Source organism: Ursus americanus, chromosome 13 (assembly GCF_024610735.1).
Source record: "Ursus americanus isolate L20-20 chromosome 13, mUrsAme1.1.p, whole genome shotgun sequence".
Classification (NCBI taxonomy): Eukaryota; Metazoa; Chordata; class Mammalia; order Carnivora; family Ursidae; genus Ursus; species Ursus americanus.
Genome location: NC_142139.1, coordinates 36,088,677 through 36,113,462, shown reverse-complemented (window position 1 = coordinate 36,113,462; position 24,786 = coordinate 36,088,677). Strand labels below are relative to the sequence as shown.

General features: G+C 41.9%; 1 protein-coding gene and 1 pseudogene across 6 annotated transcripts in view; both read left to right on the top strand.

The window, feature by feature from the left end:
- TTC29 (tetratricopeptide repeat domain 29) overlaps positions 1-24,786 on the top strand; it is a 468,751-nt gene that overhangs the window by 40,909 nt on the left and 403,056 nt on the right. The window lies entirely within an intron of this gene.
- On the top strand, positions 17,516-17,685 carry LOC123793437 (U2 spliceosomal RNA; annotated as a pseudogene).

Genomic DNA, 24,786 nt, shown 5'->3' with positions numbered 1-24,786 from the left:
CCGCTGGTGAAGTTCATAAAGTCTCACGGCACACCCAAAAGCATCTCTCAGGGTGCCCAGCCCCTGATACACCCTTACCTGAAAGTGCCTGCTAGCTAGTCCTGGCACGTCTTCCCATGACTAGGCCACAGGGGCTGAGGGTAGTGCTCACATTTCTCTTCTTGTGCTGCTCATGGATTCATTCAATACCTATTTCTTTCCTTCTTCCTATGTCATAATTACAACTATAGGTTCTGGAGATATAACAGTAAACTAGTAAATTCCTGCTCATGACAAGTGGAGGGAATTGGAAGAGAGGAAATTAATCAATAGAGAAAATGCCAGATAGGGAAAGTGCCATGCAGCATGTTTTAAAAGGGGATCTGTTAGAGAATAACTAAGGGTCTGGGGAGGATGATTAGGTTGTGTGGTTGGGGAAGGCTGTCCTACGCAGAGGCTTAAGCTGAGAACTAATGACAGGGAGGAGTCAGCCATGGGGAGATGGGGGAGGGATGCCCCACCCTGGCCCTAAGGCAGGTGTAAATTTGGTGTGTTTTGCAGAAAAGAAAGAAGGCCCCAGGGCTAAGGAATGTGGTGGGAAAGGGGGAGGTGGTTTAAGATGTGGAGAGGTTTTAAGTAGGGCCTATCAGGTAGGATTAGAAGATGGTTTTTATTCTAAAGCCCTAGGGACCCTATGGCCTGGCTGCCGTGGGGAGATTGGAAGGAAGAGGAAGAAGAGAGGCCAGTTAGGACACCACTGTGGGGGTCCGGGCGAGAGGGTGGTGGCAGTCAGGATGGAGAGAATGAGCTAACTTGGGGAACAGTTTAGCAGAGATGTCAAGACACTTACCCCACTTACTCTCAGGTGGGTGTGGGGAGTTGGGAGGGGGTCACAGATGATTTCTAGAAACATGTACTTCCTTTCCCTTCAGTATCCGTGTTGACTGTGGGCACAAGAACCTCAGGAGCATCCTGTCCAGGAGTCAGCAGGCATCCAGTGTTCCAAGAATCAAGTATAGGGATGCTTTCAAACCTAGGGGCCTAGGAGCTGATGTTTATCTTTCCCTCCAGACTAGGGGACGTTGCAATTTATTTTTATTCGTTGATATTCATTTTAGGAAAGGTGTTTCGTTAACATAGAAATTATTACAAGCAATGAATAACAGCTTCATGTTTAAAGCTATGTTTTATGGAAAGCTTCTAGCATTTCATTTTAAAACAAACTAAATGGGTTCTATGTTCTCAGCTCTTTTTGATTAAGGAGAGGAGTGTGATGAACATTTGTTTAGTTGGGGGTTTTAGCACTACTATGGTTACAGTGTGATGGTTGAAAATGTTCTATCCAGCACATTATTAGTTATTCCATTTCTTGATAAAACAGACATTTAAGAACAAGGCAGAGTCTGGAAGTGCAGTGGGGGTGGGGGAATCCAAACTCTGTGAAATGTTTAACCTTTTAACATAGTTCAACAAAGTTTCGATTTCTGGCAAAACGCCTAGACTTCATAAGGCTGTGCATGGTTGCAAAACCCGCCAAGACTTTAGCACTTAAATTATTCTGGCTCAAAGTTGAGACAATGTGAAGAGCGCAAAGGGGGAAAAAACCCACACCCTGATAGTTACAGCTGGGCTCATGGCACAGAGTAATTTGGAAAAGGATGCTGGGGGTGGTGATTACAACCTACGGTTCCTGGGAGCTATATCAAATGCTTCTGCAGAGAGAACAAACTATCCGCAAAGGGAAAGCAAGTTTGGCATTAAAGGTAAAGAAGGATCTTAAGAACACGTGACAAACCAGATATGTCATAGATTAGCAAGAATTGTTTCACAGAATCACAGCAGTTGCCCCTACAGAGATCAGTGCAAAGAGTAATAAAGATACTATGTCTCAAGCATGGAGTCTGGAACAAGTTTCTCCACCAAGAAATGCACATGCATGTTACCACTGGTGCCAGTATCCGGGGCTGCATCTTCTGGGCAAAGAAAATGGGGAATTTGTTAATAGCCAGAAGTAATCAAGAATTTCATTACCACCTGCCTTTGTTTGGTATGTGTTGACATAGCTATTGATTTAAATTCCCTGAAGTTTCTCTAAAATGTGTTAGAACATATGGGTCATTTGCAAATAAGAAGGCATGAAACAATAATTATTAAAATAATTGTGGATAAAGGTAGTACAGTGTTTCTTACATATGGTCCTCAGAACTCTAATTCGGAGAGGTGAACAGTAAGTAGGTAAAGGGAGTGCTTGAAAAATCAATTCAGTGACCACTAAGATTAGGACGCATCTGAATGATACTCTAATGTCTCTATTTTAATTGTTCTTTTTTTCCCAAAGGCTGCAATAGTTTTATGTGTATTGCAGAGCTCTAGAAGGGGAACAAGTATCCAGTGTTTTCCAAATATATTTAATCATAAAATCAGCCTATTCTCTGCCCTGTCCTCTTTTTTTTTTTTAAATGAAGTGTATCATCAAACACATATTCTGATTACATACACTAGTAAACACTGAATATAGAATATATATGTCTGCAAAATGGACCTATTTTCACATAAGGGACTAAGGACAGTGGATCAAAGAGAAATCAGTCAAAGATAACAGATGGAGAAAAAATGAATCAGACAAAGAGAAAAAGAATCAAAGAGAAATCAGACAAAGAGAATCAGACAGAGAAAAAGCGAATCAGACAAAGAGAAAAACAAATGAAGGAATAGACCAAGGTAATAGAGTTTGGCAGTAAATGGATTATGAGATAAGAATGCTATTACCTACAGGAAAATTCAACCACGTGAACTTAAATAAGTAAGAAAACTGAAGGTAGGTGGTTTCTGGTTTTGTTTCAGAAACAGTATTATATCCAAGATTCCTGCATTTTTCTTGGCTATTCCCTCATACTTGCAGTGTGGCTGCTGTGACCCTGACCCTCACATTGGCATCCGAGGCAGGAAAAGGGGCAAAGGTTTAATCAAGAAGATAGAGGTGTTTTTAGGAATACCACTGCACAGTTGTGAATATGTCTAATTGCATGGGACTGTGTCACATAGCAAAGAGCTGTGAGAGAGATAATTAGAATTTAAATTGATCAATTGGGAAATTTTTGGTGACTTAGGTAATTACAGAATGGAAGTAAGAAAAGGAGTTTGGAATGATTTGTGTATTTTGAGCTGTAGAAATCTAGAGGTAAAATGTGTTATTTTAGACTCATTCCTTTAGGCAAGTCTTTTGAATTACCCAGGTCCTTCTGGGGGAAAAAAAAAAGACAAAATATCCCACCTTCTTTTGCCTTTTGGGAGTAGTTTACTCTCTTAAATACATGCACACGTGTGCGCGTGTGCACACACACACACACACACACAGCTTTAAAGTTTGGTTAAGAGCAGACATGCCCCCCATGCCTGGGGATACCATGGGAACAAGACTGGAGTACTGTCTTGCCGTCCGAATCTAAGTCAGTCATTAGCCAGAGGACAAAATGTTCTGGGGCTTTTTCTCAGGTAACAGCAAGCTTTGTTTCTTATACTACATGGGGTCTTTCAGGACCTAATCCAGCCTATGGCTTCAAGCATGAAAGCATGTCGAGAGCTCTAAAATAATTACCATGTTTTTTCGCTCTCTGGGCTCTTAATGGGGATAAATATACACCAGGAAACAAATTGGTTCAGTTTGCTTTTTAAATTTTCTTTGGTAGCGAGACACAGGCATGTTGGTACAACACGTTCTCCGTGGAATGTAATTTATTAAAAGAAAAGCCCATGATGAAACCCATAGGAGGGCCTATCAGTTTTTATTCTGTGAACTACCACAAAGGAACATTTGCTATAAATTTTTTTTAAATGGAAATTATGTGGACCTCAAATTCATGTAATAACAAAGTCCTTCTGATACTCCTTTGGCATAGAAACTCAAAGCATGTTTCTTATTATGTTTTTTAAATTATTTTTTTCATTAGAAAAGTAATATAAACCTCAATACTAATGTTTTGAAAAAACGGAAAAAATACTATTATGAATCCAATAATCTTAGACATTATTGTGAAGTCTTTTCTTCTCTTTTTAATATTTTTCATTAAATATATCATTGAGCTTGTAGCATTATACAGCATCTCCCTTCTTTTACTCACTGCTTTATTTTAAGCATTGTTTTCATGATCCAACATACCACAACATTCACACCACTACATTAACAATTAGGCTGTTTCTGCCTTTATCTCGAAGTGGTTTTTTTTAAGATTTATCTATTTATTTATTTATTTATTTATTATTTATTTATGAGCGAGAGAGAGTGTGCGTGTGCACACACGTGTGCAAATAGGGGGAGGGGCAGAGGGAAAGGGAGAGAGAGACTCTCAGTCAGGCTCCATGCCCAACCCAGGGCTCGATCTCACAAACGAGATCATGACCCGAGCTGAAGTCGAGTCAGGCGCTTAACCCACTGAGCCACCCAGGCACCCCTTTCAAAGTGCTTTTGAACTCATATTATCATTTCTCATATAGTAATAGTGTTCTTGCCCATGGACACAGAAATTATTCAGTTGATATATCCTTCAGCTAGAATATTGATTACCTACTTACGTATATTCAAGACACCATGGAGGATACGAAAGAACAATAGTGGTTTTAACTTCAGAAATATATGGGTAAAAGTTAAACCTAGGTATGTCCAAACGGAGTTCACAAAACTAGCCATTTGTAGAAGGCACTTATAAATGATAGTAGGTGCTTCGGGGCTCGGGAGAAGTGGGGGGGTTTGGAATTGACATGCAGTGTATGAAGTGGTTTTAGAGAGGTGTGGATGAACGGGCTGGAGTGTGTTCCACGTACAGGCGAAGAGGGTAGGAAATCATCAAGTGTGTTTGAGAAGTGGTTACGTTTATCTCTGGCCTATGTAGGGGAATTTATCTTCACCTCAATTTCCTGTATTTCCAGAGGAAAATGGTCTCGAGACTTTATACACTGAAAATGTCCTCCGTTCCCTTCACTTGTGTGTACAGACTTGACCAGGGAGTGTGTGTTGGACAGCAAATAAACACAAGGTGTCCTTTTTCCTAGTGTGAGCTGCTTTTCCGAGACTCACACTCTTTGCTGTCATGTCTTGCAAAATCTGAGAAAAGAGGAAGCTTCGTTTTGAAGAGAAAAATCGAAGTTGTTTGAACCTTTGCATACTTAGCCTTACCAGAATTTTCATAGCGAGTCATATTTTGGGTAAAAGCTGGAGTTATTATTTAATCTGAAAATACCTGCATTTTACTTTGTGAGAACATATTGAAATGTAAATACGTGTTGGGGAAGTTTTATAATCAAAGCATTAAATCTGGAGAGGCCTCGTGACAGGTCACTTAGATTACCTAGCCTGTGTTTTTCAACACTACATTTTTTATTTTTGTTTTTTAGGTGTTATATTTTCCTATTAAATGGAAGCCTCACTTTCAAGACCAAATGCAGATTGTATAAAACCAGATCCTCTTCTTTAAGCACAATATCCTGGTCCCTGAATTTTCTCAGAACCCAGATTGAAAGTGTAATGAGTCATTTTACAGATGGGAAAATTGAGTCCTAGAAAATCAAGTTCCCTGGAGGATCTCATGCCTGGAGCTCCATTATGAGAGCAGGTATATTTGAGATTCAGAGGCTGGGTGGGCTCTTAGCCTTTAAGCCAGAGGTGCGTGCTTTGGGCTGAGCACTAGTTAGAGTTTCTCTTTTATTCTCCCCCTCTCCCTTTTCCAAGGGCATGGGGGGGGGGGAGGAGATCTTTTCTAGGACTAGGAAGCAGGGACAACAGGAAGGGCACTCCCAAGTCATCAGCCCTGTCCTCTACTTCAGTTCCTCCCCCCACAGCCCCAAGAGAGCGGGGAGCTTGGGGGGCAGCGAGGCCCCTGGTTCAGGGAGGCGTTGTGGTTCAGAGAGCACCAACCAAGCCTGGGATCCGGGGCAGTAGTTCTCATTCTTAAAGAAATATTGGCATTGGAAAAAAGAATAAATTTTTATTTTCTGAAAAGCTACTTGTTCCCAGTGCTAAGCCTTGAAATCCCTCTAGTGACTTGGTTCTGTTATACTTAGAGAATTATAAAACCAAAATTTAAAATGAACTGGCTAAAAAGACTTTCCCCTTCAGGGTTTGTACTGGTACCTAATGTGCCCTGATGCTTCACAGGCAGACATACAGGATAGGATCACCTTTTCAGTCATGCTGAGCGTTTTTTGATTAATACCCACAGGACAAATAGCCATGTTTATTACACGGCTGACCTATGTTAGGTTGTCTTGCCTGGACCACACACTTTGAGCTGTGAGCCAAGTGTGGCCCACGGATTTGCCTTGTGTGGCCTACTTAGTGTTATGAAATTTTTGAATTAGTTGCCAAAACTGAAAAATTAAGAGATTTCATATGAAAACTCAGATGCCTAGCTTCTCTTGAAGAATCTGAAGATTGAATGATATTGTGTTCAAAGTGTCCTTACAGGATGACTGACCCGTTAACAGCTGACCTGAGCAATGTGGCATCTGCACCCTTTAGAGGGGACATGCGTTCCTTAGTTTGTGACCATTCCTGAGTGTGGCTCTGGGTGTTTTCCTCATGGTGTACACTATTCCTTTGTATCCACATCTCTATTAAAAGAGAGGCAGGAAACATTTGACATAGAGGGCACATGTTTTTTGTATAAAACTCGACCCATGTGCAGGATTTAATTGGCTCTGTGGGCCTTTGGGTTTGCTACCCCTAGAGTGTGTGAACACAGTATACAGTGCTCTGCTAATTCTAAGAAGCACAGTTTTTCCGTGTACTTTCCCATCCCTGAAATCGAGAGACATTGTAGAATTGCTGTCAGCCAGGCAGCAGTCACAGGGAAGGGGCCGCTGCCTGCAAACTTTGTCGTAATTGTTTATGTTAGTGCTGTGCCGATTGGGTTTGTGTGTGATGCCAGGAAGGTGTGTGTCGAGTGTAATTGGCACTTCAGAAGTTTCCAACAAGAAGCCTGTTATTCAGCCTTGACCTGAAAAGTGGCTGTGTACGCACAAAGACAGCAGCTGGCCATGAACGGGATGCTTGCGAAGCAAATGTTCTTTGTCGGAGAGGTGACTGCAATTCCTTCTTTCCTTGGAAGGAGCAGCCAAGTGCTTTAAGGGACCTGGAAGGGAAAAGCCTACAGGTCCATGAGGCTTTGTTACATTTTGTTACTGAGATAAGTGCAAAAGAATTCCCATTCCAGGCCAAGCAGTGCAAGAGAAGGCAAGAGAAAATACCAAATAATCTGGAATAGATAAAGGAAGTTTGCGGGCAAGGGAGGCTGTGTGGCCCACCCAGAATTTTCAGGCAGAACTATCACTAAGGTGTTGTATCATAGGTTGGCTGAAAGTGTATATTCTTTTTTGTATTGGTATATAAAATGGTGAACCTTAAATCAGCCGCGTCTTAGAGTGAGTAAAATACGGTAAAGCAAAGCCAGACAAATGGAAGGACTTATGTTGGCACGGTCCCTTCACCTACAAACTCTGCCTCTTGTGGGATTGCTTCTTCTCTCCTTCTGACTACCCTGTGAAAAAGAAATGTCGACAAGTGAGTAAATGGCCTAGCTCTTATGAAATAGGAAATGCTGGGGCGCTTGGGTGGCTCAGTCGGTTAAGCGTCTGCCTTCTGCTCAGGTCGTGATCCCGGAGTCCCAGGATCGAGTCCCCCATCGGGCTCCCTGCTCATCAGGGAGTCTGCTTGTCCCTCTGCCCCTCCCCCCAACTCATGCTTTCTCTCTCTCTCTCTCAAATAAATAAACATCTTTAAAAAAAAGAAATAGGAAATGCTGATGAAGCATTACATAGAACCTGGAATTTGTGCTCGCTTATGTTAAGTAACAACAGCCCAAGCTTCCTTCGGAAACTTTAAAAGAAGATCAATTGAGACCAGAACATCAGAGAATTGTCTTCCCAAGTCTTTCCTAGTTTAAGAAGGGCATTTTTAACCCTAACAGTTTCATTGGAAACCACAAATGAAGGGCTAGGTGAACTTGGCCTCCTGCCTTGAAAGGCACCAAAAGCTGCTGTTCGGGACAATGACACATCCATCCCCTGTCATGTGTTATTACTTACAGTACGTGTCATGGGACAAATGTTTGTTATTAGCAGAAGTTTCATGGACAAGTTTTATCATCCGTTTTCTGGTCCACTCCAATTTAACAACAATTTTATGTTTTGCCTGCAGGCTAGAAAGCTGAGTTTATGCCAAAGACATTTCTATTTTAGCTGTCACGGCCCCAAATGAACATTTTGTTTTTAAAAGGATCTGGAAAAATACATGCAAGAAGGAAAATCTAATTTATTTTTTGACGTTTTCTAAAATAATTTAAAGTAATTCCAACCAGCAAATAGCTGTTTGGTTCAGTTGTCTTTCCAGACAGTGAGATACTGACTTTGGTTTGATTAGAAATGACTCTCGTTCATTCTGCAAAGGTCCGTCTTGTTAATGTACATATTTGAGGGGAAGAGTCGTCGTTCAGTTTTATCTCTGTTCTCAAAGATACCGTGAAACAGCCTTGGAAGGTATGCATTTACTTGGTATTTTCTGTTTCTTGCATTTTTAAGGCGTGGTATCCATCAAGTAAATCGCTAATTGGGAATGAGCTCATCATTTTTCTTTTAGTGAAATCCTTGATTTCTAAGCTTAATTAGCACATCTTTCATTTGTAAAATGAAATGGAAATGGCTGTTCACAAAAATTAACTACACATTTCAGGAGTTAAACAAGAGCTCAAGGTAAAAGATTACTTTTTCTAGAGAGTTTCTGCTTTCACTTTTAAATTGCTAAATGATTTTGCCTTTGGGCTGACATTTTTCATACCTTTTACAATTTTCTAATGGTGAGGTTTTGGTGATTGAGTTGTGAAAGTGTCATTGCAGCCTATTGAAAGCCAATTGAAAACAGCTACTGTTAATTGCTAACAATGTTGCACTGGAATAGAATGAGAGCCAGAAGGTGTCAGAAGCTTAGTTGGGTTGGAACACATGAACCTAATTTTAACGTTTGAAATTCAGGGGGTTTCCAGGGTTCCCAGATCAATAAGACACACTTAACAGATCAGTAGTAGCTGGTGTTTGGTACAGGGTAGGCACTTAATGAGTATTTGTTGAATAAACCCTATAGCATATATATGGGCACAAATGCTGGTATGTAAGCCCTACCTAGTACCTTTCAATAAAATTCAAAATTAGGACATGTCCTACAAGTGAAATATTTATGATTACTCAACAGATGAACTTAATAATGATAGCCATGATAATAATGACTACTTTTATTATAAGTGAGTTATTATTAATAATTATTATTATGACTAGCTATCAAGTTCATTTTCCTCTTCAGCTATCCTCTCCAGCTCAAATAGTAGCTTCCAGACCTCAGTAAATTGTAGGGAGATGAGAGGTTTCTAAAGTAGGGTGACTGGGTGGCTCAGTCGGTTAAGTGTCGGCCTTTGGCCCAGGTCATGATCACCGGGTTTTGGGTTAGAGGGCCCCTTCAGGCTCTCTGCTCAGTTGGGAGTGCTTCTCCCTCTCCTTTGCACCCCCCTCCCTGGCTCATTTTCTCTCACTATCTCTAAAATAAATAAATCTTAAAAAAAAAAAAAAAGAAGAAGAAGTCTCTAGAGCAATCCCCAGGCCCAAACAAACTATGTCAGGTTGCAGAGAGCTGCATCTTCATTGTCTGAGAGAGCGAACCAGGAAGGATCTTTTCCCCAGTTATACCTGGTCAGGAGGAGAAGAACAACAAGACAGACCATTCATTATTCACTGATATATTCCAGATATTTATGCACAAGGGAAAAATTATATAAAATTGCAGGTGATGGAAGAAAGCCATTTATATAGGTACCAGAGGGTCCTATTTCAGTTCCACCTGGAAACCCTCAAGAAATTCTCAGTGAATTAGAATTATTTCGATTTGGGAGGAATTGAAAAAGTCTGAGGGTTTAAATCATATTGATAGGAGGAGTCAATATGTGGCAAGCCAGCTGCAGTACAAGTGTAGTCAGCCAGGAGAGGCTAACATCGAGGTGGCTAAGCTGACTTATTTAGATGTAAATATTATCAGAGCTTTTTTACAGACTGTAATTTAAATTGCTCAGCTATTACTCCTATATTAAATTCCAAATCAATCTAGGTATATAAAGGTGGTAGTCTATGATAGTTAATAATGAGTAGTTAAGACTCTATTCACAGATTTAAATTTTAGGGAATGGTAAATTCTCTGTTGGCCCATGGAATGTCAAAAATAATAATAAATGATATCCTTTGTAGTTCTGTGTATTTTATCTTATGCATTTATCTATTGGTTTCACCAAACTGTTGAAGAAGTCCCTGACACAAAAGTGTTTTTAAAAAACAAACCCTGAATGTAGTCCATTAAAATAACTTTTAAAAATAAAATAAATCAGGAAGCCAGTGTTCTACATGCCTTAGCTTGGTAGAACTTTGAACTGATGGTCAGATCAGTGACTTCCTTTCAAGACCGCATTGGATGAGATAAGTTGAAGATCTGAGAGAAGCATGAAACAAGTGAGTGTGATATAAATCTGGATTGGGAATTACAGGGCTTGCTGTCCAGGACTCCACCAAGAGCAGTTCTATAATAAACCGTAACCTAATTAATTTGCAAGGAAGCTCAGATTTGGACATGAAAGGGAAATTGCCAGAGCTATTAAACTTGGCTCCAGGGTAATAAATGTCTCAACCATGCCTTGTAGTACAATGCCATGGGCCCTGTTAATTAATTGGGGGAAAATGGTTTGCTTGTTTGGGGACCAAGGATTTAACAGTTAGACATACTCACAATTGGATGCATAAGAAGAGAAGGGAGATAATGTGAGATCTCTATTTTGTTGTTGTTGTTGGCTGACTGACTGTTGGATTGTTCACATTTATTGAGCAACTATTTGGCCATGAAGCCAGAAGCTATGCTAGCTTCTGCGGAGGCTATAAAGATAAAGGAGACAATTTCTTTGAATGAGTACATCACTTGGGCACAGACATGGGCCATTGTTTTTTTAGAACATGGATTATTTTACTAAATGGCACTGTTATGACTTTAAATAGTTAATTCTACTTCTACTAAAATTTCTTACCATCAGGAAACAATGGGATTAACTAGTTTTCTTTTCTCCTAGAATTTCCCAGACTGTTAGTATTTCCTGTCATACCAAGCACCAAATGTGAACTCCCAGAGGAGCGCAACACAGAGTTGAGTTGATGAAGTCATTAGCTATCTATGATGCCTGGCTTAGGGGACCTAGAGGACTCGCTTGACCCAAAGATCTCATCTAGATTGCCTGAGCTCATTCACATCATATTGCTGCGTAGCTCTGTGCCAGGGAACCATTGGGTTAATCGCTGATTATACTTCCTAATGGTTCATTGAAACCACCTTCCCTGAGACAGCAGACGTTTTGGTAAGGTTAGAGTTGGATAAGTAAGACACTATAGGAGGTACAGTTAAAGCATATGGAGATGGGTGTCACTGTCTGTAGCATGCATCATGGAGGCTGGAGGGACACCTACCAGGTACCTGAGGAGAAATCTGACCCATTCCCAAGAGTGACCTTGGAGAGAGTCTGCCACAGGAATGACGGTGAGGCAGCTGCCCTCTGACCCCACCCTGTCCCCTAGAAAGTCTTCTTATATGTGAGATTGGGTGTGGGTGGGGGGAGTCAAACTCATAGAAACAGAGAGTGGAATGGTGATTGCCAGGAGCTGATGGGGGTGAGGAATAGGGAGAGATCGTTAAAAGGGTACACATTTTCAGTTATAAGTCAAATAATAGCTGAGGGTAAAATGTGTTACATAGTGACTATAGTTGATAATACTATATTGTACAATTAAAATTTTCCAAGGGAATAGAACTTAAGTGTTCTCACACACACAAAGGTAAATTTGTGTGGTGATGGATGTGTTAATAACTTGTGGGAGGGACCCTTTCACAAGGTATATGTGTATCAAATCATTATGTTGTACACTTTAAATATATTACCATTTTGTCAAATATACTTCACTAAAGTTGGGGGCAAATGGGGAATAACTCCTTTCTCTTCAGGTTATGGGCTAGCAGCTCCAGTCTAGCTGCTCGTGGAGAGAAGAGGCCATCTTTCCTCCTTCATGTGGAAACATCCTCTGGCACCTCCAGTGCCATCTAGGTTCATCGAGGTCTTGAGCACAAAAGACATCCTGGAGAGAAAAGAGTTAGCACTCTTGTGGATTGTAAGCTTCTTGATGGCAGAGAGCACATCTGTTTTGCTCATATTCCTTCACTGAACAGTTGTTCATTGAGCACCCACCCTATGACAGATGCTTGGGATACATGAAGAAACCTAAGAACCATCAAAACAAAACAAAAACCTCCACTGTCATGAAGCAGCAATCAGCCAGTGACAAAACCTGATAAATAAGTTTTGTTAGATGGAAGTAAGTGCCATGGAGAAAAATAGATCAGGTTCAAGGGAGGTTGGAAATGCCAGCAGGGAGTTTGTGTGTTTGGGCTGCCTCTGCAATACAAAATGGAGTCGCATGAGGAGGCCTCACAGAGAAGGTGATGTCTGAGACAAGATTGGAAGGTGGTATGGGAATTAACCATGTAAACATATGGGGGTTGGGGGAGCTTTCCAGGCAGAGGAATGAGCCAACACCTAGAGGTGGTAGCATGCCCAGCTCATCAGAGGAAGGGTGCAGAGGCCAGTGTGGCTGGAGGAGGCTGGGCTAGGAGGGGAGGACGTGGGATGAGATCAGATAACCCGGGGCATGTGGTCATGGGCACCTTGAGGCCACAGTAAGGACTTCAGCTTTTCTAGAGTGAAATGCAGAATCACCAGAGGGTTTTGTGTGGAGGTGTGGCATGATTTGAACTTAATTCTTCTAAGAATGGTTTGGATGGTTGTGCTGCGAATAGACTACAGGGAAGCAGGGTGAAAGCTAAAGAATTGTGTGAAAGGTGTCACAATATCCAAGTTGCGACAACAGGATCCTACCAGGGTGAGCGTGGAGGAGGTAGGAGAAAGGGGCCAGACTCTGGATGTACTTTGAAAGTAGAGCCAACAGGATTTCCTCCAGAATATGGAGTGAGGAAAAAAAGGGAGGAATCAGGTCTTTAGGTTGGAGCCACTGGAAAGAGAGTTGCCATCAGCTGATGTGAGGGAGCATGTTTAGCTGTGGACACATGGAACTGAAGATGCTGTTGAGATACCCAGATGGAAACTCTGAGTAGGTGTGGATTATGGTCTTGAAGGCGTTCGGAACATGCAACTCCAAAATATGCCACATGGCATATTGGCTATTTTGGGTTAAGGGCATTTGAATGACAGCAAATACAAGAAAAGCACTCTGACCCTCCTTATTTTTCTTAAAAGTAGGATGTAAAATTCTATATGAAAGATGCCCTCCCTATACCAGAAAGAAAGTAACATTCTTATCAAGGATGGGAAGTGGAGACAAAGAATTATACACAAACAGGCCCTTGTGAACATAATTATTTTTATGCAGGCCCCTCCACATAGGGCAGTCACTTCTCCAGAATTTTCTCTGTTCAACCTAATATGAAAAAGCAAATAGGTTTTGCCATTTCTTTGCATCTTCATTCCTTATGAAGGCTTCCATATCCTGTAAAACTTGTATTATTTAATGAATTTGTATGCCTTTCTCCTGTTGATTTGTCCTATGTCAATTTGAGTCTCAGATCCAGCCAAAAAGAACCCTACAAGGGTGAGGTGAAATTTTGCCTCCCCCATCAGTCTCTAGTTGGGCAATGGTTCAGGCCAGAGAACACCACTAGGAGTGCAGCATGCACTCAATAAATATTCACTGAATGAAAGAATGAATACATTTAGGCCCTGTCTTCCAAGGTCCAGTTTTCTATCGAAGGACTTTTCTCTCCCCCAGGTAATTATCACAGAAATATTCACTCTTTTCTGTAGAGACATTAATCTTTATGACATCACAAGACAATACTGTCAAAATAGAGCAGAGTAAGTCTAACTTGTACAAAAATACAAATTTATATTTATATATAAATTGGTTGGGTGTGGATGGCTGTGTTGGTTGGATGGGTGCCTGTTATAATTTTTACAAGGCCATTGCACAAGAGATTAGGGTAGAGCCAAGGAAAATGACATGGGTATTCTCAAACATACAGGGCATACTTCAGAATTTTGCTCAGAATTGCCTTGGAGCAGATTGAGAGACTTACAAGCCAGTATCATGAAACCAAAGGCCTCTGAGAGGGCCTATAAATTACTGTTTGACCTGAAAATGTTCCCAGTAATTCAGAGAAGGCAGAGGTGAACATCCAGGTTTTAGATCCTAAAATCCGAACTTTCTTCCTTTTTAGTTTGCTCCATGTACTTTTCTAGAAAATTTGTCCCTGTAGGAGATAGCTTAGCTATTGGAAGAACTGGTCTCAATAAACTGTAGTAACACTATAACACATTTTTACTTTTCAAAAACGAAAATCCCCTATCCAGTTAAAAATCATGTAGGGTCTTCCCTAAATAATACATTTCTACAAAAATAATTTAAAAACATGAAAGAACCACCAATTTGGTGGAGAGTCTTTTTAAACAACCCCACTAGTTTGTTTATAAATGTGGTTTTCTAGAGACATGCTTCGAATTCTTTGCAAATAAATATTTGCATGATATTTTTGTAGAAAGATTAATTTCTCCTGGGATAAAATGAATTTTTAGAAATATTTTTGTGCTTTGCTTCGTACTGCCTTTCAGTCGTATTAGGAATTTATAGAAATATTTCTATTAAATGGAAATTAGTACATTGAGTGTTGTTATTTTGGTGAACTTTATTTAAAATGTGGGCCACATTCAAACTGTGGAGTATGCTGCTTTAAATAATTCACAATAGAGAGAGAGGGAGACAGAAACACAGCTAGACTGCAGTCAGTCGCTGAGCTGGCCATTTTAAGAAATCAGTCTCACTAGTAGCTAAACCACCGTCTTTATGAGATAATTCCTGAAGCACGACTCCGACTTCTAGTGCATGTATCTGGGGGTGGCTGTCCATCTGTGGGATGGTTTGTTTTTTTCCCTTTGGAACATTTTTAAAAAGATAATTCATCTTTTTCTAAAAAGAAACACAAAAGTAGTTGTTGGACAAGGCTATTTGTACACAAAATACTGTTTTCTCACTTAACCAGGAAGGGAGATTTTAAAATTTTGCATCGGAACCTCTCTGACCTGAGCTATCCTTTTGTTTTCATCATAGTTATCATCGAGAAGTGTTCTTTCACTTGGCCTGATGCTTTATAGTATTTTTTTAAAAGATTTTATTTATTTATTTGACAGAGAGAGACAGCCAGCGAGAGAGGGAACACAAGCAGGGGGAGTGGGAGAGGAAGAAGCAGGCTCATAGCAGAGGAGCCTGATGTGGGGCTTGATACCATAACGCCGGGATCACGCCCTGAGCCGAAGGCAGACGCTTAACCGCTGTGCCACCCGGCGCCCCTATAGTATTTTAAATACTTTATATTTATTTCCAGACATCTGACTTATTGTTACATCAGGGTTTGTTGTTGTTGTTTATTTGTTTGTTTGTTTGTTTTTACTCTATATTGAATTAAATGTCCTGAGGGAAATAAAATGAACACGGAGTAAGTCTCAGGACGATATTTATCGAAGTACAGTAATCAGAACAAGGAATTCAGGTAGTAGGGGACGAGATTTGAACTTTAACATCATTTTAAATGTTTATGGTTGTGCCTTTAACCTATAGAAGTTTTAATTTCCTAAAATACACGGCTTTGTAAATACAGCCGGGATCCCGAGTAGGAAGACCGTATTACTGTGTACATCCGTGCACGCACAGACGCTAAGGTAAGGTTGGAACTCTGGCAGAGTTTAGTGAAACTTGAACAACACCAATATTATAAAGTTCATCCTAGCTTATAGATGAGTTTAAGAGAGTATGTTTTTAAAAGAAAACCAGGTCTAAGGAATGATTTCTCACCATGGATTAAGCTTAATTAAGCTTGGCTTTCTTCCTGGAACTTGATGAGAATGCTCCTTAAAAACATCCTGACTCCTTTTGGGGGTCAGAGCCCTCCGGGCTTCTCCTGCAGGCCAGTTTGGCATCATGTGTCCTTGCCGGCTCCCATCGTTCTGGGCTCATGGTCACAGAATGGGAGTTCTCCGATGACTCAGATTGCTCAGTTAGCAATTTCGCGATCATAATGCATCTTTCCAGATTGTTCTTTTCTCCACCAGAATAAAGAAAAACTGCCATGAGGACAAGAAAGTTGAACCACTTCCCCTTCCCCCAACTCTTCTCTTTTCCTTTTCTGCTCTACTTCAGGTATGCACAACAAGGACCTATATTACGGTTCAGGCGGAGGGGAGAATAAAAGCCTAAAGCAAAATCCGGAGATACTTCCTGTCCCTTAAACACCATGCTACCTGCAAGCTCCATCTCCTTGAGGTGTGTTCCTCCAGATGACCGGTCTCAGCTCCTGCTCCCTGTTTCTATCTTATATCCCAGCACATAATGTTTTGAGCAGTGTGTTTAAACAGAAAATCGAATGTTTGTGGACATCGAACAAAGGCACTTTTGCTTGTTTTTTTGAGAGCAGGTTAAAAGGAATCATTTATTTTATACGTTTCTTTAGTGTTCTGGGCATATTTACCCAAGTACGTGTGAGCAGCCCATTGAACTGGCAACATAAGGTAGTCCCACTGTTGTGTTAGGGCGTGAGTGATTTACCAGTTGACAACGCCTCTATATTGTTCCTTTGGTTAGGGAAGTTACAACTAATTCCTTTACGCTCCGTGCTTTATGGAGATGGAAAGACCTGTTCAGTGAGCAGGAGTTGAGGGTTTTCTGGCTAGCAAGGCAAGCTCAAGTCAGGAAGAATGGAGGCAAGCTAGCTGGAGAGGCTCTGCATGGCTCGGTTCTTACCAGTGACCATACTCCTTATTTTAAGGATCAGCAAGAACCACTGACTCTGCAACTTCCGGATCCCTGAGTAGAAGTGATGCTGGAAGGGGAGGTCTGGTGGGTGGGGATGAATTAGCCGAACTGGGAAACTCTTCCACCGTGCTAAGGCTGCAAGGAGAGGAGACCCAGGTGGTGAGAATACCCTGGGGGTGGCCTTCACCTCCCTGGCTGCTTCTGGCCCCATGCCCACCACCTGGACGGGACAGCGAGGTGTCTGTGCCGAGATGGCTGTGTTCTGCTGTGAACCTCCCCTGGACTGAACATCTTGACTCCACTCTCACATTTACTGCGTCCTGAGAACACAAGTTACTCTCAGAGAGCAGAGTGTACTTGTCAGTGGGGAATGTTCCCTTACGATTTATTAGAAAGTGAGACAATGGCCGTAACATTGTAATAAGGGGATAGAGAAAACTGTCCCCTTCTGCCAAGTTTCCTAATATGTTTCTTAAAGTACATACTCTGATTTTCATTATTTCTCTTTATGTAGGTAGAGTTTAGAAATCTTTCTCTGCAGACCTCGCCTTAGTGTGCCCACAGCTTTGGAAAACGTTCACCTTTTCAATTGTTCACATGGGCTGCTTGTCGGCCTTTTGGCTGAGATCAAGTGTAGTATCTGTTCTGATCATTTTACTATCTGAAGACAATATATTAAATGCATTTTGGGAACAGGGAGATGGGAGGAGCTTCCTCCATCCACTGCGTGCATTGACCTGGTATCACAGGAGCAGGAACGGGGCGCCCTCTCGGGGGCGTTGCCAGGTGTCTAAAGTCAGCCTGAGCTGGGGTGGGGGTGGCAGGTGTTCAGCTGAGACCGTGTCTGCTGGATGCATCTGCCTTCGAGTGTCTGGGCCGGTGGTTTGTTCCTGGCTTTCCGGAGGCGTAGGCTTATCCCCATCAGTGACATGGAGCTCTGGGTGTGCTGACTGACTGCGGTGGTCGCTGGAGGCCCTTAGAGTACCTCCGGGCTGTATGCCTTCACTATGCAGGTGCAACTAGAGTCAGCAAAAGACGGTCCAGACAGCAACGTGGAAATGTGTGGAAGGCACTATTGGTCTGACACACTACGAGCATAAATATGAGTGTAATTATGCCAATGGTGAAAAAAAGATTATTCATGTGGATTGTGAAGTGAGAGAAATTTGGTGGTAGACGTTGCCGGAATGAGCATTCAGTTATTTCCCCCATGGCCCTCGTCTTGATCCGATCCTAGAAGGGGAAGGAGATCTGCTACCTGTAGTCGGGAGGCACCTTGTCCAAATAACATATTTTCTGAAAATGGGTTTCCGTGAATAAGGTAATTACTCTGATCTTCGTAATGACCAATGGTTAAAATACATTAGCAAAGGAAGGAAAAGTCATGTGGATATAAATACGGAGATAACTACATGTCAGATTTTATGTAGTATTCATTAATTTTAAGAAGGCAAACACTCATTTCAACTGTGTTAATACCTTCTCTTTTAGAGTATCCACTAGCTTAAGGTACCTTAGTCTGTTTTATTTTCAGTTGACCTTGTCCTTCAGGAAACTTCCTCAATGAAGGAAGGAAAGAACAGGAACGGGAGAGGAAAAATCCTCCTAACATAAATGTCATAAACCCCAGAGCCGGCACACGTGTCAGTTCAGAGCTTCCGTTTTGCTTTGAATCTTTCCTCTGCCCATTCTTGGTTATGTGACTTTGGACCAGTTCCTTGACTAGTGGTGCCATTAGAAGCAGTGACTGAGAAAGGGGGACGGGGCATGACACAGAAGTAAAAATGCCAAGTCAGGGCTTGGAAAAGAGTGTCACTTAGCACTCGTGTGTAGGATGAATGAAGGGACAAGCAGTGGAGAGCGTCTAAGTCTGCAGTGAGGACAGTGCTCTGCAGAGGTCGACCGAGGAAAGGTTATGTGATGGCCGTGGTGGGGCTGGCAGGTGCTTAGGCAAGGCCGGGTGACTTGAAAGCAGAACAAGATGGGAGGTGCTCCTATTAAAAATTTAGGGCAAAGAGAGGCCGAATCCTTCTCTGCCTTTACAGATGACCTAGTGGCCAGTATGTCACAAGCACGTAGAAGTCCTTCCCCACACTTCCTACTGATTCGTACCTGTACTCCGACCAACAACAGGGTTCCTGTGGGCAGCAGAGAGGCCCATATTTAAAAATACATATTATTTGTATCTTTTTACCATAAATCTAATTTTTAAGATGAAAATTTGGAATACTATTTTTACTAAAGTAAAGAAAATCAAGTTTCAGCCAGATTGCCTCTATTGTATGGTTATTTCCTCTCTGTTTTATAAGTGGTCATCAAGAGACGAAGCTTGAGTTCTGTGTGAATTTCCAGGTGTATTTTGATGTTGTTATCAAGCAGATTATGTTGAAAGGAGCAGGGGAAGAAGCAATCACCAGGGGGAGAAGAGAGGAAGAAAAGATTATCCCTCGGATACCTGGGATTTGCTGAGTGTGGCAAGAAACGTATTACCATTTCCTCGAAATGAACACTGGAAAGGGACACAGAGTTTTACTTTAAAATGTGATTCTTTTTAAAAATATGAAGTAATGAGATTATTTACCAGATTATATGGGGTCAGTTTTAGTTTACCACCATAACCAGGTCTGAAAAGAAACCTAAGGATCTGGAATGAGAAAGTGGAAAGCAAAGAAGTAGTGATGGTGTTTTGTTTTGACTTTGGGTTAAAGGAAGGGAACATCCGAATTAAGGTATGATTTGGGAGGTGAGGCATCAGAAGGCCACCAGCTAGAGAACTTGCTTCTCTGTAGAGCAGGAACTTGGCAGGAGCTAATAGTGATGTGAACATACTATCTTATCTCCCCCAGAGAAAGCCTCCGGCTCTGAGCTTAATTGTATTGGCAAGGATGAATCAGGAAGTTTATGAGTTAATAGCTTTGCTGGGCTGTTTCTGCACCTATTTGGAAGATAAACAACCCCAAAGCTCCACCACTCTTTAGCCTAAAGAAGGATTACTTTTCTCCAGATGGATGGGTATTGTTAAGCCAAAAATGAGAGCAGGAACACATCCACTATGGAAAGAGATTAGACTCAGCTTGCTTAGACAGCAAAAGATCCCAAGAAACTAAATCCCAGGCCAGAACATCACCCTGAGGAGTTTGGGGGGAAATTCGTAATTTTTGTGCAATGAGGGACTGTAAGTGACTCCCTCAGCCAGTGGAATTACCTGGGAAATGACCCTAAAACACAATGCATACAATTGTCTTGGACTTAGTATCTTTAACATCTACTAGTTGGTTAACCATATGTATGGCACAACATTAAGTAGTTTTGAAAGGGATGTGTCCAAAATAAAGGTAACGTTTCTAGAGAGATATGGCCTGGTACAGCAGAATGAGCATGGCTTTGGGGGCCAAAAATGGGGGTTTGAATCTGAAATCTTTATCTTGCTTCCTTTGTGATCTTATACAAGTTACTTACCCTCTCTGATCTCCAGTTTTTTTCATCTGGGAATAATGACTACCTATGTTCTGTTTTGTGGTGAACGTTAAATGAGATACTGCTCTGACTGCCCCGGGGTCAGAAGAGATATCTGATAAATGATAGCTTCTGACACCATTTGTAGGAGCTTAGAACATAATCCCAATCCCCCAAGTCTCAGATGTTCTGAAATGATTTCTTTTTTCTCTTCTTAGATATAAGAGTTGGGGGGTAGGGACAAGCAAAAGTAATGGGTACTGTGTCCCTGGCTTTAGAGAATTATCTTAAGATGAAAATAAAGCATGGAAGTCTTGATTTAAAAATAAAGTTCAGGGGCACCTGTGCGGCACAGCGGTTAAGCATCTGCCTTCGGCTCAGGGCGTGATCCCGGCGTTATGGGATCGAGCCCCACATCAGGCTCCTCCGCTATGAGCCTGCTTCTTCCTCTCCCACTCCCCCTGCTCGTGTTCCCTCTCTAGCTGGCTGTCTCTATCTCTGTCGAATAAATAAATAAAATCTTTAAAATAAAAATAAAAATAATGTTCAGGAATGTGTTCCCTGACATCCTTGACGTGAGCTTGCCCTGCTTTGGTATATGCATCTCCAAAATGGGACTGTGGTTACAGGTGCAAATTGTTTACAACAGAGAACAACATCTTCTCGATGGCACAAGATCCTTTGGTTTCAGACTCTTCTATATCTATCTCAACCACTCAAGAACATGAAGGGTTTCAAAATATTCCACTTAAAAGACCAGGTTTTCTCCTGTTATAGAAATGTGGGACAAGGTATATTCAAGTGGTAAATCAGTGACACCCAGTGGCTGCTGCTTTTATATTTACCTTTTTTATTTTCAATTTAACTTTGCCACGTTCTATCCCAGAACAAGTTAAGAAGATGATGGGAATATGGAAGTCATAGTTACTTTTAAAGAAGAGTTTCTCAGCAGTGACCTGAGTTTTCCGGGACATGGGAACATCCTAACAGCAACACCAAAAATAGAGAGTGCTGGAAGGTAGGGAAACAGTTCTGGGAATTCCCTGCCCCATCATTTTGCATTTTATTAAAGAACATACTCAATTTTTCCTGTCATTGTTGGATTTTGCAAGAAACATTCCGCTCACTGAAGTGACATGCCAACCGCCCAGATTCCAGCTACATTCAAATCTGTTGGACACAGTTGAGGACATTCCCTAGAAATTAGACTTCCGAGGTGTTTAAAACCTAACTGGAGGTTTAATCCAAAGTCCCCCCTCCCCCAAGCTTTTCTGTGACACAGTAATTGTGGTGGGGTTAAAGACCCCCACACTCTTGAGGTTGAGTAGAAGCAAGCAAACGGTACATGGCTGGGCTCACTTCCCAGCTGGTAGACTCTTGTTATTGGCTGCTCAGGGGCCACGTACAACTTCATAGGGCCCTTATATTTTTATCTGTGCAATGAGGGTGATGACACCTAGCGCATAGGTTTTCGCAGGGTTTTAGTGAAATACCTAACATGATGGGCATACAGCAGGCACTTGATAAATAGCAATCAGCCTTGTCCTTCTTTTAATCAGCCAAGGTTTTCTGCCAACCGAGGTGCAAGACAACTTCTGACAAAAACCCTGCTCTGAAACTGGATGAGTATTTTTTAGGTGCTCCATGATCTATCTGACTGTCCTCTCAGGGGGCAGAGAGGGTGGAAATGTCATTCTTTGTTTTTAGGGGGTAGGACTATTTTTCATATAGGACCAGTGGTTTCTTAGGTGAAAGTCTCTCTTCTATCACATGATAAAATTGTTAGCTAATAACTTGCATTGTTAGTTATTTTCCCCAGGGTTAGTAATTTCCCCACATGAAGCCTTCAGGAGGTCATCATAGCACAGAGATATGGTATGTGAGGCAAGTAGGTAGCACAGTTCATAAAGGATTCCACAGAGGGTTCGTTACAACAGAAGATTCTAGTTCTTGGTTGCTTCTCCTTTTAATTGCCTGAGAAATATTTTCAAAGGATGGGTTATTAAACCATGTCAATAGGAATATAGTTGTAAGTAAAATTTACAAAAGATGATCTTTTTTCATTTTCTCTCTATTAGCTAAGTATGTGGAGTGGTTAAGATGCTGGGTCTTGGAGTCGAGTAGACTTGGATTTGAATCCCAGCTTTTCCACTTCCTGGTTTACTTAGGTTCTCTGAGCTTCAGTTCCGTCATCTGTAGAACAAGGATGATAATGCCTGCCTCGCGGGGTAGTTGAGAAGAGTACAGGAGAGCAAGTCTGGAAAACGTTTAGGATCTGGCACGTAGTAAGTGCTCAGGATGGAAAGGGAGGATGGGGGGATCCCAGGGCAGTGGCTCTTAACACAATCTGATTCCAGCCCTCTGGAGATAACAGATATTCCCTCTTCACCTTACATTGGAATTTTAGAGCTACTATAGCTGCCTACCACATTCTCCAAGTAGCAGTATAGTGTTCTAATTGAAACAGAAAGAAATAGAAAGGAGAATTGGACTGGTGGTGAAAAAATAGGCATTTCTGTCTACCGCTCAGGCAGGAGTACCCCGTGTCGCTGAGCTCCACGGCCGCCCCGCCGGCGACGGCTTACCGCACAGAATCGCTTAGCCGTGCGACTTCGTGCCACGGCGAGCACTGCTCTTGGTGACTTTATGAAACAGTGAAAAACTCTTTGTAGTATTTCAAACAAGGCAGAGAATGGTCTCTCTTCACTTAGGTGTTAGTTGCATTCCTGGAAATTTTCGGTCGGTTTATGTAGACTAAATATGTGGTTTATATTTAAACCAGGCAGAAACACTTTGTTAGTTAGGTTCGAAGCTCAGAAAATGATACACAGGTTTTCCGCCTATACAAGCCCGGGACAGAATGATTTTTCGTTGTGGGATTGCCTCCTTCATTGCAGGCTGACGGTCATCCTCGACCTCTTTCTGCTTATGAAATGCTAATAACCCTCACCTCCCCCAATTTTTGTGACAACATAAATAACACCACAGTTTTCCAAAATGCCTCCTGGTGGGTCGTGCTACCGTCGTTAAGAACCAAGGGCCTAGAGGGGTCTGAATCTCAGAGCTGATTTTCTGAACTTCTTGGGCAAGCCAAAGGTTTTGTAAGCCAGGCCGTGGGGAGCTCAAGACTGAGGAAGCTCAAGACTGAGGGATCCCCCTGGGGCTTCTTTTATAAGGGCACTAATCTCGTTCATGAAGGCTCCACCCTCGTGATCTAAGGAATTCCCAAAGGCCCCACCTCCTAACACCATCGCTTTGGGAGTTAGAATTCTGGCATAGGAATTTGGGGGGTGTTGGGGGAACACAAACATTCAGTCTATAGAAAACCCACGGGCCAGGAGCCAGTGACTGGACCATGGGGCTGCAGTGGGACAAGGGTCAAAGCAATGACCCCATAGCAGAGTGGACCCGGCCTGGCCAAGGGCAGAGAAAGATGGTGCAGAAACTCCGATAGGTCTGCAGCCCGTGTGCTTGGCAAACTGAAGCCTGGGACAGGAGGCAGCCACACAGAATCCCAAATGTGAAGCCTGGAAATACTACGGTTTTCCAACAGCAGGTGCCGCAGGAAGCCCAGAGATGAATTCCTCACACCCCAGTGTTTACATCCAGCCTGAATAAGTCGCTGTACCTGATGGACCCATGAAGATCCAGAGGATGCCACCTGGTTCCATGGACCACCTGTGCTCTCTGTCGCCACATGGTCACGTAGGCCACATCCTTGCTAATAAAAGCAGAGATGATCTAGGGTGATATTTGAGAGACTGAACTTGACCTAAAAGGATGAAACATTTACTTAAGGGACAGTTTTAATTATTGTGCCAAACTAAGTTGATTGAGTCCCCCTCTCCCTTTATCCAGCAGGTAGAGGTCTATAGAGTCAGTGAAGGGGGAAGTGGAAATCTGTAATTTCTTTACATACGATTGTAGTGTGAATAAATGTGTGATCCTTCTATGCTATTATTAACCAGGAGTTTACCCCCAGGACCCAGACATTACACATTTACGAGCTGTTTTGTGGGCGATGGGTCTGCTTACATATCATAGTGCTTTGATTTGCAGCATCAAACCCAGTTCATGTTCAGGTTTAGTATTTACCTTGTGAACCAACAAAAAGGAGCTCAGTAATTTCCAGAAAAGTAAAAAATATTCCTGTTATCATCATTTCACTATAGAGAAAGAAAGAAAGAAAGAAAGAAAGAAAGAAAGAAAGAAAGAAACAGAGAAAGAAAGAGGAAGGGAGGGAGAGAGAAAGAAAGAAAGAAAGAAAGAAAGAAAGAAAGAAAGAAAGAAAGAAAGAAAGAGGGAGAGAGAGAGAGAGAAAGAAAGAAAGAGGAAGGGAGGGAGGGAGAGAGAGAAAGAAAGGAAGGAAAGAGAAAGAAAAAAGAAACGAAGGAAGAAAGGAAGAAGGAAACAAAG